Raw genomic sequence first — 12,782 nt, forward strand, 5'->3', positions numbered from 1 at the left:
TTTGCTTTTTGAGAAACAACTTTATGTATTCTGATATATTATCAATGTTAATATGGTATTTAATTAAATTATGTATAGAGTCAAGGTGTTTTCCAAAAAGTGGTGATTCTGCATAATATAATATATATAGAGATTATTTTACTTTAAGGATAGCAGTATATTCAGACTTGATGCCAGATGGTTTTTCAGTGTCATCTGCTGCTTGCTGTATTTTCAAAGCTATAATCCCACAACACACAAGCAAAAGTGTAATATGTTCTTTGAAGACATTAAACTGAGCTTGGAAGTATTTGAGTTTAAAGGTTACATATCTTTCCAAAGGTCAACATTAACCAAGGGACTAAGAATCTCTGCGGAGTAGCAGCAAGACCTCAGAAATTATTATACTGTCACAATCAGTTTTAATGTAGTTTATTTATCGAGCATTTGAACGTGGCAGAACTCTTGTTCATATATAGTAGCTGTTGATGGTAGTACCTTTACCAAGGCTGTGAGAGCACAATTTTATGGAGACACACTCACACTCTGTTAAGTTTTGGTATTTATTTAACAGCCCAAAATGCTACAATCAGACAGTAAAGACAGGAGACCAGTAAAAGTCAATAGTTTTAATGAAGATTTGGAGAATGTGCAAACAGACAAATCCAGACGAGTCACAGAGATGGCAGAGGAGGATTAGGCCAGAGGAGTGTCGAATCCAATCCTTTCAGCAGATGCTCACAGACAAGGCATGGACAGAGACTTGTGAGGGTTAGGCACCACCTGCATGAATTGACAATTGGTGAGTCCTGATTGCCTGTTTGAGAGCAGCTGTGCTCAGGAGAGGAGGAGGCCAAGCCTTTTTGACAGGATGAAATGACTGCAGCATATACTTTAACCGTAGATGGAGCAAGACTATTAGCGACCAACATATGACAGTAGGTTAACATGAGAGGCAGAGGATCTAAGCCTCTCTCCACACACAGGTGCTGAAAAGTGAACCACTGACTAACATAATACATTGTAGTAGTCTTTCACACCCTGGACAGTGCGCACCACTGCAGGATGAAGTCCTAACCGTTCCAAGTGCTCACATCTAGTGGCCTCTACCCGGGAGAGGACCACAGGTCCAGTAGGCTGCAGGTTAGGCGTTAGCATTCTGCTACCCAGCCTACTGAGGTGGACTCCATCCATCCTGAAGAGGTAGAAAGCATCCCAAAAAAGGTCATTAGAATCCCTCATGATCATGACTTCTGATGAGCTGCGTCATTTGACCTCACAAATGATGAGCCCCCTACTCACAATCAGACTCCAATCTGTCTGATTTGAGCCCACCTTCTGAGATGTCGCTGCAATCAGCTCAGCCTCTGTCATCACCGCCCTCCACCTGGAGAGCCATGAATGTGTCGGCACATCGTTGGAGCTCCACCACAGGCCAGTGTGCACAACACTGGCAGGCGGCCGATGGAGTCACAGCTAACCCGGCATTTTCAGCACCGGGGCGAACCAGAGGTGGCGATCTATTGGCAGGGTGTAGCTGGTTTGACCAACAGGGCACAAGCATACAACTTCAGAACTTCTGTCTGTGGTATACACTGTAGATGAGGGCCTGAGAGAGCAACTTTACAGTGCACAGTGGCAATAAAGAAAATCTTCAGGACCACACATACACACAGGGAGAATCTCTCTCTCTTTTCATAAAATCATGTAGCTGATTGGTGGATGAAGAGACTGGTGTGACATCGGTGCTCCAGTAAGGACGAGCAGTATTTTGCATCAGAAGACATTCTTCTCTTTCGCTCAGCCACACACACAGACACACACACATGCATATATACATACATACAAGTTAGTAGATAAGTCCTGCTAAGACAAACAACAATAAACTATGATTTCTAATTTCTTCCCTCTGTGGACTCCTGTCCTGTTTCTCATTATAATAGCTTCATTCTCTCACTCTTCACTTTTCATCTAGAAACACGGTAAAGAACTTGTTAATATGAGAACATAACATCCCAAACTCCACAAACAAGTATTCAGAGAGTATTCTTGTGATAAACGATGATACAATGAGCTCCATATTCTGGTTTCTGGAGCAACATAATATTGCTTATCATACTTACACAGATGATACATAACTTTATATTTCTGTGTCATCACATGACTACAGTCCCTTACTTTCACTGAGTGGGTGTATTCATCAAATCAATGAGTGGATGTGCCAGAATTTTCTTCAGCTTAATGCAGATAAGACAGAAGTGATTGTATTTGGCCACAAAAATGAAAGGTCAAAGATCAGTGCTCCATGTCACTGACAACAACAGACTAAGCCAGAAATCTTGGTGTAATTATTGATTCTGACCTGAACAACCTGTTAAAGCTCATTACCAAATCAGCCTACTACCACCTGAAAAATATAACCAGAACTAAGGGATGTCTGTCCAAAGAAGACATGGAAAAACTGGTTCATGCATTTATTTTCACTAGGTTGGACTATTGCAATGGAGTCTTTACTGGCCTAAACAAAAAATCAATTAGGCAACTACAGCTGATTCAAAATGCTGCTGCACAAGTCCTTACAAACACCAGAAAAATGGACCATATTACACCAGTCCTCAGATCACTACATTGGCTTCCTGTGAGTCAAAGAATAGACTTTAAAATCTTACTGTTGGTCTACAAAGCATCAAATGGTCTAGGACCGAAATATATTCTAGATTTATTAACTCCATATGAAGTATCCAGACCTCTCAGGTCATCAGGGACAGGTCTATTGTGTTTTCCCAGAATGAGAACCAAACAAAGTGAAGCAGCTTTCAGTTATTATGCTCCTCACCTGTGGAACACTCTCCCTGCACACCTGAGGTCTGCACCAACTGTCAGTTCATTTAAATCAGGGTTGAAAACATTATTATTTGCTACAGCTTTTACTTAAAGTAATCATTCTAAATGCTAAATTATTGTCTTTTACTGGCTTCTGTTTTTAATGTTCCTTTAATTGTATTTTATTTTTATTTTTCTATTCTCTTCTAATCTCTTTCTTTCTTTCTTTCTTTCTTTCTTTCTTTGAAATGTATGATTTTAATGTATTTTTATGCTTCTGTAAAGCACTTTGAATTGCCTGGTGTATGAATTGTGCTATACAAATAAATTTGCCTTGCCTTGCCTTGCCTACAGGCTGCCACCACTTTTAAAGCTGCACTAATCCATAACAGTGGAAAGTAGAACTTTTTCCTTTGGTCATGTGTAATGTGACAGGGGTTGCTGATAGTACTGAACCCACAGAGAATTATTACTCAGCTGTGCAGCCCTCTTCAGCTCCACAGAGCAATTTAAAGATGTCATAATCCCACTGCAGACTACCTGCCCAGCACCAGACAATATCTTCAATTTCGTGTACGGCATGTTACGCTGCCTACAAGTACGACTGGCCAAATAACTTAAAGTAAAAGTCAAATAACTGAGATAAAATGTATCTCCCTCAATAAAGTTTCGTTCTTACATAAAAAAGAAATGCAAATGTAATATGTAACAGACAATGTTAAATAAATTACGTAAATAAATTCTAAAAGGACTACTGTATAGGATTAAAATTTAATATTAAAAAAGGTTAAAGTTAAAAAAAAATGGAGGTAGCTTTGAACCTATAACATGATTATGTTTACAGAAAGGAAAGCAGTTCACCTCCCTTGTACACAACAGGCCCCCTGAGGGGGGAAAGAGGAAAAAGGGACAAAATTAAAATGCATTGTGTTTGTAGTCTCCATCTGCCACCCTGCTCATATTTATGATATGGCCTTTAGCTTGTCCAGTCATCACCACTATTTGCCCTCTCTTTGTTTATGACTTGAGAAAATGTCCCATGAGCAACATGCGCCTGGCATAGCAGCTGTGAAACAGACACTGCTGACAGTCAACATTAGTACTGCATGTGAATGTCCTCCCGATAATGAACACCATGGATCACGTTCCACGACTGCCAGAACACTGGTTAAAACTTTCCATGCCTATTTAAAATACTGACAGCTGTATGAAACTATTCATCAAACCATTCATAGTTATCAAATGTAAACTATTTTTAGTGAAAAGTGTGTTGATTTCTCTTTTCCCTCATATGTAAAAGTTTGGTAAATTGTCCCTATGTTTTTTCTCATGAGCAGAGTCGATTTCCTGCCTCAGGAGGAAATAAATGACGCACAAAAAACTAGGTTTCAGAGCACAAAAAGCTGTTATTCTATGAGTGGGTCCCTGCTTTGTTTATCTCATGGACGAGGATGCACAAGCAAGCAACTGGTGCTACACAGTCTTATCAATGGTGGCACCATTTAACTGAGCCATAATCAAAGACTATGATCCCTTCACTTGTGTAGAAGTGTATATGTGGGTGAGTATGTGGTTGTATGTTGTTGAGTGTTGATGAGCTGGATTTGAATGGAAATGGCCTGAAGTGTGAAAGGTGGCGGCATTATGTGTATACTGACGTGGGCCTGTCTGACTGAGGTACTGATTGACCCTGTTGCTGAAGGCAGTGACAGGCAGTTGGCTCAGCCTGAGTGACCTCAGCCTGCAGATCAGCATGTGAGCCTAAGCCAACATGGTGATCCTATGAGGCAAAACTCGTCTCCCAACTGAGCCGCCTCTTTTAGCCATCGTCGACTTGGTGATTTGTAGGCCGTGCTGATGGCATTCCTTGTTGAAGCTGTAGGGGGGGGGCTGTCAGTTAATGTTTTCGCCTGCTTATTTTCACCCAGGCTAGCGGCGTGGCGCTACAGATAGCAATGTCTGCCACCACTTTAGTCCAGACTGAAACATCTCCACATCTATTAGATCGATTAACATCATCATTTATCTGCAGAAAACAGCGTCTACTGACCTACAGGCATTTTATGTGATGACATGTTAGCATTGCTACTATTAGCATGCTGATGTGAGCAGCTAGCATGGCTGCAGACGGTTAGTCTTTTTATTAGGGAACTTTCTGTGACTTGGTTTCGTGAGTTGATTTGTGCTGCAGCACTAGTTAGCCTTTTGTTACCTGTGTAGTTAAAACTCAGGCTGGAAAGAACAAAGCTGTCGCCGTGGTGTCATGATTGACAGAGGCTGCAACCTTTGAATATTAATGGTCAAGTCACAAAGATTGTCATAGAGCAATGGCTACCAGGTGAATGCTCTTTGTCTCTTTGTGTTCCTTGTGTTTTTACCAACAATGATAATAAATACTAATACAAATAATGATGGTTGTTGCTGACAATACAGTCACTCATGTCGTCCATCAAGGAGACATTTAAATACTGTCTGAAAAGAGAACAGACCTAACTATGTCTGAGCAGTGATTTTATGAGGGTTTTAAGTACTTTCCATGTTCACATCATGCCGTGTTTTTCAGCCCCTCAAACTACGTTCATCATGCCTGTCAAAATTATCCCCCCGTTTATTCAGTTCTTCCTGCTGTGCCACTGTTTGTCCTTGTGCATTTCTGAGAATTTCTTTTTCTTCAATCACCCATTAGTGCCTATTCACTCACTACACTTAGACTGAAAAATTACATGTCAACTGAAATGACCTCCAGCTGGAATCATTCCCAGAAATCAAATTAACAAATCATTTTTGAGTTAATAACAGATTTTTTACTTGTAAGGATACTAACTAACACTTTCCTATGCACATATAATAATAATAATAATAATAATAATAATAATAATAATAATAATAATAATAATAATAATAATAATGTAGCTGAAAGCTGCAATTCTGGGTTCAAGCCATTTTGTGTTCAACAAAAGGACAGCAAAGAGCATTCAGGCTTCACAAAGGTGAGCAACGTCAATTCGGCTTAATTTTAATTCTGTTTAAACAATGACTGAGAGCGATCACACTCATTTCATCATTACAAAGCCTGCAGCATTTCAATTATTGTGCACTCAGAGTTCCACCATTTGTCCACCCTTTATCAGATTTTAATGAAACTAGTGGTAATGTTCAGGAGGAAACACAGGATGTCTGACTTTAATCATCATTTAACCATAACGGTGGACTTTTACTGTCCACAGGTTTTTTGTGGAGTACATTCAGTTGTACCTGTGTGTTTAATTTCAAGTTAATTGGAAATACGGTGAGAGGGGTGTGACCTTTGTGGGCCTTAATTACAGCGCTACTATCTGGACAATTGGGCTCATATTTTTTGGGATGCAATTAAAACAAATGCAAACTAATCTTCATTCTATTAATCTTATTATTTGATTCATAGTAGGGATTTTTCAGGAAATTCACAGGCATACATATATTTACAGCATGTGTCCTTTTCCTTGTTGGGTTATTCATCAAAACATCATGCAGTATTAAATTAGCTCTGTCGTGCTGCACGCAACTGCATTGTTGTAGTAGTACAGTTATTTCTCGAGCTGAAATTACATATTGCATATTGTCACAAGTCTTGCTGCATAAATTCACGACCACTGTGAACCATTTCTACCTAATGGTTACAGCTTATGGGCAACAAATCGTCATGATTTTTTAATCGTCTCCAGCTTTGTGAGTAATTCAAGAGCAGGTAAATTATCTAATATCCCGGTGGACGTTCATACACGTACCTCTGAATAATTGTTGACCAGCTCTTATCACAGGCTGAAACTGCGATTGTGTGACAGTAATAAAAATACATGAACATGACAGAGTGAGAAGCTATCAGGTGATGAAAGATGGAGCTCCTTTGCTGAAGCTATTTTCTTAAAATCATGTAGCTGACATGTACACACACACACACACACACACACACACACACACTCACAAGCTGATAAGTCTTTTACAGCAAAACCTGTGACTCGAGTAATTATTAACCGTCGGTCAGTATTGCAGGCAACAGTCACCTGGTCTTTAAATTAATAGCCTGCAGCTGTACTGCATTCATAAAATGCAACATATTATGCAACTCATGGTCTTTTCCCGGTTTTGATTTGTTATAGCAGGAAAACTGAAATTCTCACGATAACAGCTTTATTCTCTTATTTTTTCCATGTTGTTTTCATCTCGGAACATGAGAACATAACATCCCACACTACACAAACACGTATTCAGAGAGTATTCTTGTGATAAACGATGATAAAATGAGCTCTATATTCTGGTTTCTTAGGGTGAGGAACAGCAGCCATGCTTCACAGACATCACAGAGCCGCACCTGACAGATGATGACATCTTGTTTATTCTGTTTTGGTTTATTTTTATTCTTTTATGCCATTAGTAGTATTTTCTCATTGGTACATACTCCTCACAACTGATGCATGAGAGAGCATGTGTTTAACGTTTTCAACATCTTCATTTTACATTTTGCTACAAAACTCTTCAGTCAAGCAGCCACAGTTACAACAGTGCTTAGCTGATTATTTCATTGATTTTTATTCGCTCTAATTGCCAGAAGATTGTGAGTACAGTCAAAAGAGTTCTCACCTTTTAGGAATGTAATTTATTTTAGGATAAGGCCAGCATAGAAAAATCAATGTATGTTTTGTCCACTGTGAAACACATTATTTATGAAAATGGGAGTCTGCGTTTCTGATTTATGCATACTTGGTGCTTTTGTCATTAAAAGCCACCATGCGCGAACCTGCTTCGTGCAACTTTAAAGACAATACAACTACAAATACAACCTCTAATATCGGGCATCTAAGCCGGCTGTTATATGAAAGGATGTCAAAAATAATGGATTTAACTGAATGGACAAGCTACCAAGCTGTCATGGCCATAACTGAACCTGCACTGACACCACAGTGCCCAGAACAAGACATCTGACAATCCAGCTCAGCATGTCACCCTCTTCATGCTACACAATGAGTGACTTAAGCATCAAAATTTCAATGCCAGAGTTTTGGTAGAGGATGAATGTGTAAAATGGGATCCCTTGCAGCAGGAAGCAAGAGAAAAGTTTTATTTAATTGCATTACAAAATATAGCTGCAAGCATACTTTGCATGCAGAAACTTGGATGTCAGGATTACTACTACTACTCAGATCAAGTATACAGTATGAACAGTGTGAAACCCCGCGTGTGTGTGTGTGTGTGTGTGTGTGTGTGTGTGTGTGTGTGTGTGTGAGTGTGAGTGAGTGAGGTCAGTATGATCACTTATTAACATGCATCAGTCTTGTCAGGTTTAGGTTAACATCTGCTCAGCAGAAATGTATTATACAAGAAAAACATGTGATTTAAAAAAAAAGTGACACCATGTGTGCTTTTAAATTATTCATTCTTCTCATCTGCATCTGTCGTACTTCATGAAACTTCATCAAACATGCCGGGGAATAACTTCGCTTTCTTAATTCAAATTGATCACTGAGTAGGCAGTCGGGCTCTGTGGGGCTGTGTGAGTAATGGAATAGATTTAAAGAGGTCTTTCTGATGCACAGCTCAGTGAACTGGGAGCTCTCTCATGAAATCATCATGCCTCAGGCTTCAGCATTTTGCTTATTCAGAAACTGGAGGTAGTTTTTTTTTTTTTTTTTTAATTGGCAGTATGGATTGTAAAAGAAACATTTTCCCGTTACTTCCCCCACAGACTTAGAGGCAGCGATGAATCACAAGGACATTTTAATAATCTGAAACATCAGAAGAGAAGAAAAATCTATTAAATCCAAATCGATTTAACTGAGATTTCAGATTAACTTTATGTTAATGAGTTAAACCTGAGGGTTGGCAAATGACAACAGCCAATCACAGACCTGGACTGGCCATTGAAAGCAACAGGAAAATTATAGGCTAGGAGGTGGTCTGGCAAGCTGATTGGCCAAGAGTGTCAGGCCAGTGTTAAAAATGGAACATGAAATGAGTCAAATCAGAGCGAAAACAACTCATGGCAGCTAGAGTCCCCCAGAAACGTCACATCAACTGCTTTTAACCTGTAATCTCTGTCTGTCATAATATGCGATTGGTCTCACACATTAATACATCGGTGCATGGAGTGCGCGTGGCCGAGCAGTGAGGCCAAAACATGGACAGCACATGAAAACAAGAGGTAAAGCTGAGAGGAGCTGCACCAAAAGGTGCCTCAAAATGCTCTAAAATTACAGACATCTTCAGGAGTGAGGCATGCGGTTGGTGTTTAAAAAAGAAAAAATAGAGTACTAGCATGTTCTCCTTCAGCAGTTACGTCACAACTACCTTTCCTGAGTTGATGCAGTGTTAAAAAACGTAATCATGCAATGGAAGAAAGAAGGAGGTACATAAATAATTTGGAAAACAGAGACCTGTACGCTCCCTTCTGTCATGTGGAAGCATCTCCATTTACTCAGAGCTACCAGAGCTTCACAATGAGAAACTTAAATCCAGTCAGAGCTCTGAGGAAATGCCAGATGCAAAACAAATACTGCACACAAATAATATACATGAACATCCTTCTGACTTAATTCTGAAAGTGACTCAACTGTTTTCAACTATTTTTTTTATTTTAAAAGTAAAAGACATGTCACTGGCATAAACAAGAAACAGAAAACATTTTCAACGACATGATACAGCACACATGATTAGCCTGGATTGATGTTAGATTGCAAGCTTGAATTATTATCTCAGTCTGCCCCTGGACAGGAATTAATATCTATTTATACAAAATATATAATTTCTGAATTTAATTAAGCATTGGACAAGTACTGATTAAAAAAAAAGAAAAAAAAACTAATCTGCATTCTGCAGCCTCGAAGGCTCCAGCTAATTATTTACTGATGGGGCAGAGAGTGATGTTATGAGTTCAAACAACTCAACTGTTACTGGATGTGAGGAAAAAATGTAGAAGCTTTTGTTAATCTCACAAAAGAAGGTTCTTTTCAGCATGTTCACATCCATCTCTGGTTCCCTCCAAAAAGCTGACCAGTACAATCAGCTGCTGACCACAGTTACACAAAAAGCAGCAGAGTGCACTTTGGCTCTGGAGCTTGAATACCTCATTCAACAGCACTAAGGCATTGAGTGATAGCAATACAGTGGGAAGAATATTCAGTCACTCAGCCTGCCCTGATTCCCTCTGCTAGCCTCCCGTGATTTCTCACTTTAGAAGACTGTGGCGCTATAGGACGCTATGAAGCTAAAGGTGGAGTTTTTTTTAAGAGTATTCCTTTAAAAGCATGTTGCTTTGCACATGCAAGAGGATGTTTTACTAGCAAGTAAACATGGATGTAAAAATCTAGGTTTCAAAATATTCAAAAACAGCATAGCGCATTAGCATAGTGTGGATCAAGAAACAGCTGGAGACTCACATGAGCTCAAGCAACACACAAACACTCCAGAGGCACATGACAGGTTTGAGACGTAACAGAATCCCGTCAAATACTGCGCAAGATGTAAAGAATGGATAAAGCGGAAAATGAATCTGCTGTGAGTAATACAACAGCTGAGGTTTTATAAAAGCGTTGAGCGCAAGTAATTGGAGCATATCATGAGATTTTGGCAAAATGTATTCATTGTCACTCGGCTGGCTGTGCAGTACAATACAATACGTGACAGAGCTTCCAGTGTGCCCCGACAACAAAAACAAGTACGATTCGGGTCAGATGAGGATAAATGGCATACTTTTTCTATCCGCTTTGAGATGTGCTGGTGAGAAACAGAGAAAAATGAATTTAAAGAGACTGAGATGAGAGTCAGATTAAAGAGCGTGAAAAGACAGAAAGACAAATAGCAGACGATGTACGCACCGAAGAAATGATGCTTGTTTAAAAATTCCCAGAAAATAATTTGCATTACATCATGCCGGTCATGTAACATTTTAATTAGAGATGGTTACATCTGATATTGCAAAAACAAGAAAAGCTCCTTTTCCCAACTGTCTCCGCTATTTGGCCTGTGCGATAAGTCAATATGAGGAAATTTGAAAACACTGATTTTATTTATATATATTTCTTAATTACTTACTTAATTTCCCCGGTGTGGGATCAATTAAGGCTTATCTTCAACCTCCTCATTAATGCTATTTCAAGGGACAATCTCACATATTGAGAAAACACTTGTTTGCCAGTCTAAACAGAAGCAGACAGAAGAACAGAACTATATTTATATAATCTCCATTCATTCAGGACGGAGCTACAGAAGGTCCAGGACAGTTAGCCTAGCTTAAAGTTAAAGACTAACTCCTAGTCTACCTGCATCAGAAAAATCCAAAATTGTTAATGTTACAATCACGAGGTGTACTGGAACAGGTTCAGTTTAATGTTTAATAGATTTCCATTGAACAGCTGAAATGCTAATTGCTGTTGAACAAGTAATGCAGTTTCAGCACCCTAAAGCTCCAGTCTCAGTTGGAGGCTACATTTCTTTTTCTGATGTGTTAAATGAGTAAGGCACAATGTGTAAACAACGTTGAAGGTACAGAGTTGTGCACACTGTCATGTTGATTAAAGCAACTGAAAAATGCCGGTAACACAAACTAGGACAGAAATGAAGCAATCACTAGGGACATGATGACTATTACATTGGAACGTTTCATTCTGGCCTTTTTTGGCGCAGTTCATATATAACCAGTGTGTGGTCAGAAGCTCTGGACTCACTGAAGGAAAAATAAAAAGACACGGACACTACTTATGAACTGACAACAGATGCAATTGAAACACTGTGTCAGATACTGCTGCTTTCCTCCCAAGACAACTACTAAATGAAGGCATACCAGTCGATTTAATGAAACAATTAAACAAATTGTCAAGTTCTTAAATGCTCATGGCAAAGCAGGGGCATCTCTGAGTGACATCAATTTCTTGCAAGTACTCAGGATTGAGGCCTCCAGCAAACCCCACTAACAGGTCTCTTATCTCCAGGAGGAGCACCTGCCCTTGGCCACCTGTCCATCCTGCTCCTAGCCAACAGACACAATACAGCCATTGACCCGATCAATGCAGCACTGCAATGTCAATCGCTGTTGAAGAAACTTCATGTCTACTCTCTGGGTGATTGAGAGACAGTTTGACGATATCTGGTTTTATAGCCTCTGGCCCAAACTCATCTCTCTCCATTATGTGAGCAGAAAGTCAGACACTGGTCCCCTGCCTCTTTTGAGAAGGGCAGTGTGGTACTGGGTTGATCTTCCTCTCATTGTTTTGTTATATCTCCCTCCTGGGCTATCTGTCTGGTGATCAGAAAAGCCAGTCGTGTTTTAATGGGCATCCATTAGTCTGTACAGCTTGTACAATGTGGCTAGCATACAAAGGGGACTTGCATTGGCCAGGCACATTTGGTGAACGTGAGTTGCCTTGAAATTAATTTCCCCTTGGCATTTAGGCACCAACAGCTTGCAGATATTCTCACCCATTTCAGAGCCATGCCTCAATCTATATAGTCCATCTTTCCAAAACAAAGTGATGGTGGGTGTGCACTGTGCCAAGTTGCGTCTCCTGGCTATCAATGATTGAGTGACTATCAATGAGACTGCTCCAACGGAAAATCTTCCACAGGGAAAAATTAGAAAAACGAGGGCGCTCTGCCAATGCTTCCACCAATTTAATCTCCCCTAAAGGAGCAGCATCAGTCAGCTGTGTATCATCAGTGGGCACAGCTTACATACAGTTGCCCACCTGTTGTGACTGTGCTTCTTTATGGCTCATTGCCCCCCAATAAGCCAATCAATCAGTTGAAAATTACAGGGGAAGGAAGCTGGGAACTAACATGCTCTTGAATATATCCTTGCTGCATGTGACACATGCATATTTAATATGTCAGGTCACCATATTATGTGTGAACACAGGTTGCGTGTGCACATAGCCCCCAGCAATGTCTCTGACTGCACAGATCACTGATGAATCATTGTTTGAATAAAGCCAGAATCTGTCAAAGCCTAT

At 39.8% G+C, this 12,782-nt stretch overlaps 1 protein-coding gene across 1 annotated transcript in view; it reads right to left on the minus strand.

Moving 5' to 3' along the window:
- Positions 1-593: 593 nt before the first annotated feature.
- dynlt2b (dynein light chain Tctex-type 2B) overlaps positions 594-12,782 on the minus strand; it is a 40,026-nt gene continuing 27,837 nt past the window's right edge. Inside the window, exon 6 of the mRNA XM_076727130.1 lies at positions 594-762. The gene's annotated coding sequence lies outside the window, so the exon portion shown is untranslated. The remainder of the gene's footprint in view (positions 763-12,782) is intronic.

Source organism: Chaetodon auriga, chromosome 3 (assembly GCF_051107435.1).
Source record: "Chaetodon auriga isolate fChaAug3 chromosome 3, fChaAug3.hap1, whole genome shotgun sequence".
Classification (NCBI taxonomy): domain Eukaryota; kingdom Metazoa; phylum Chordata; class Actinopteri; order Chaetodontiformes; family Chaetodontidae; genus Chaetodon; species Chaetodon auriga.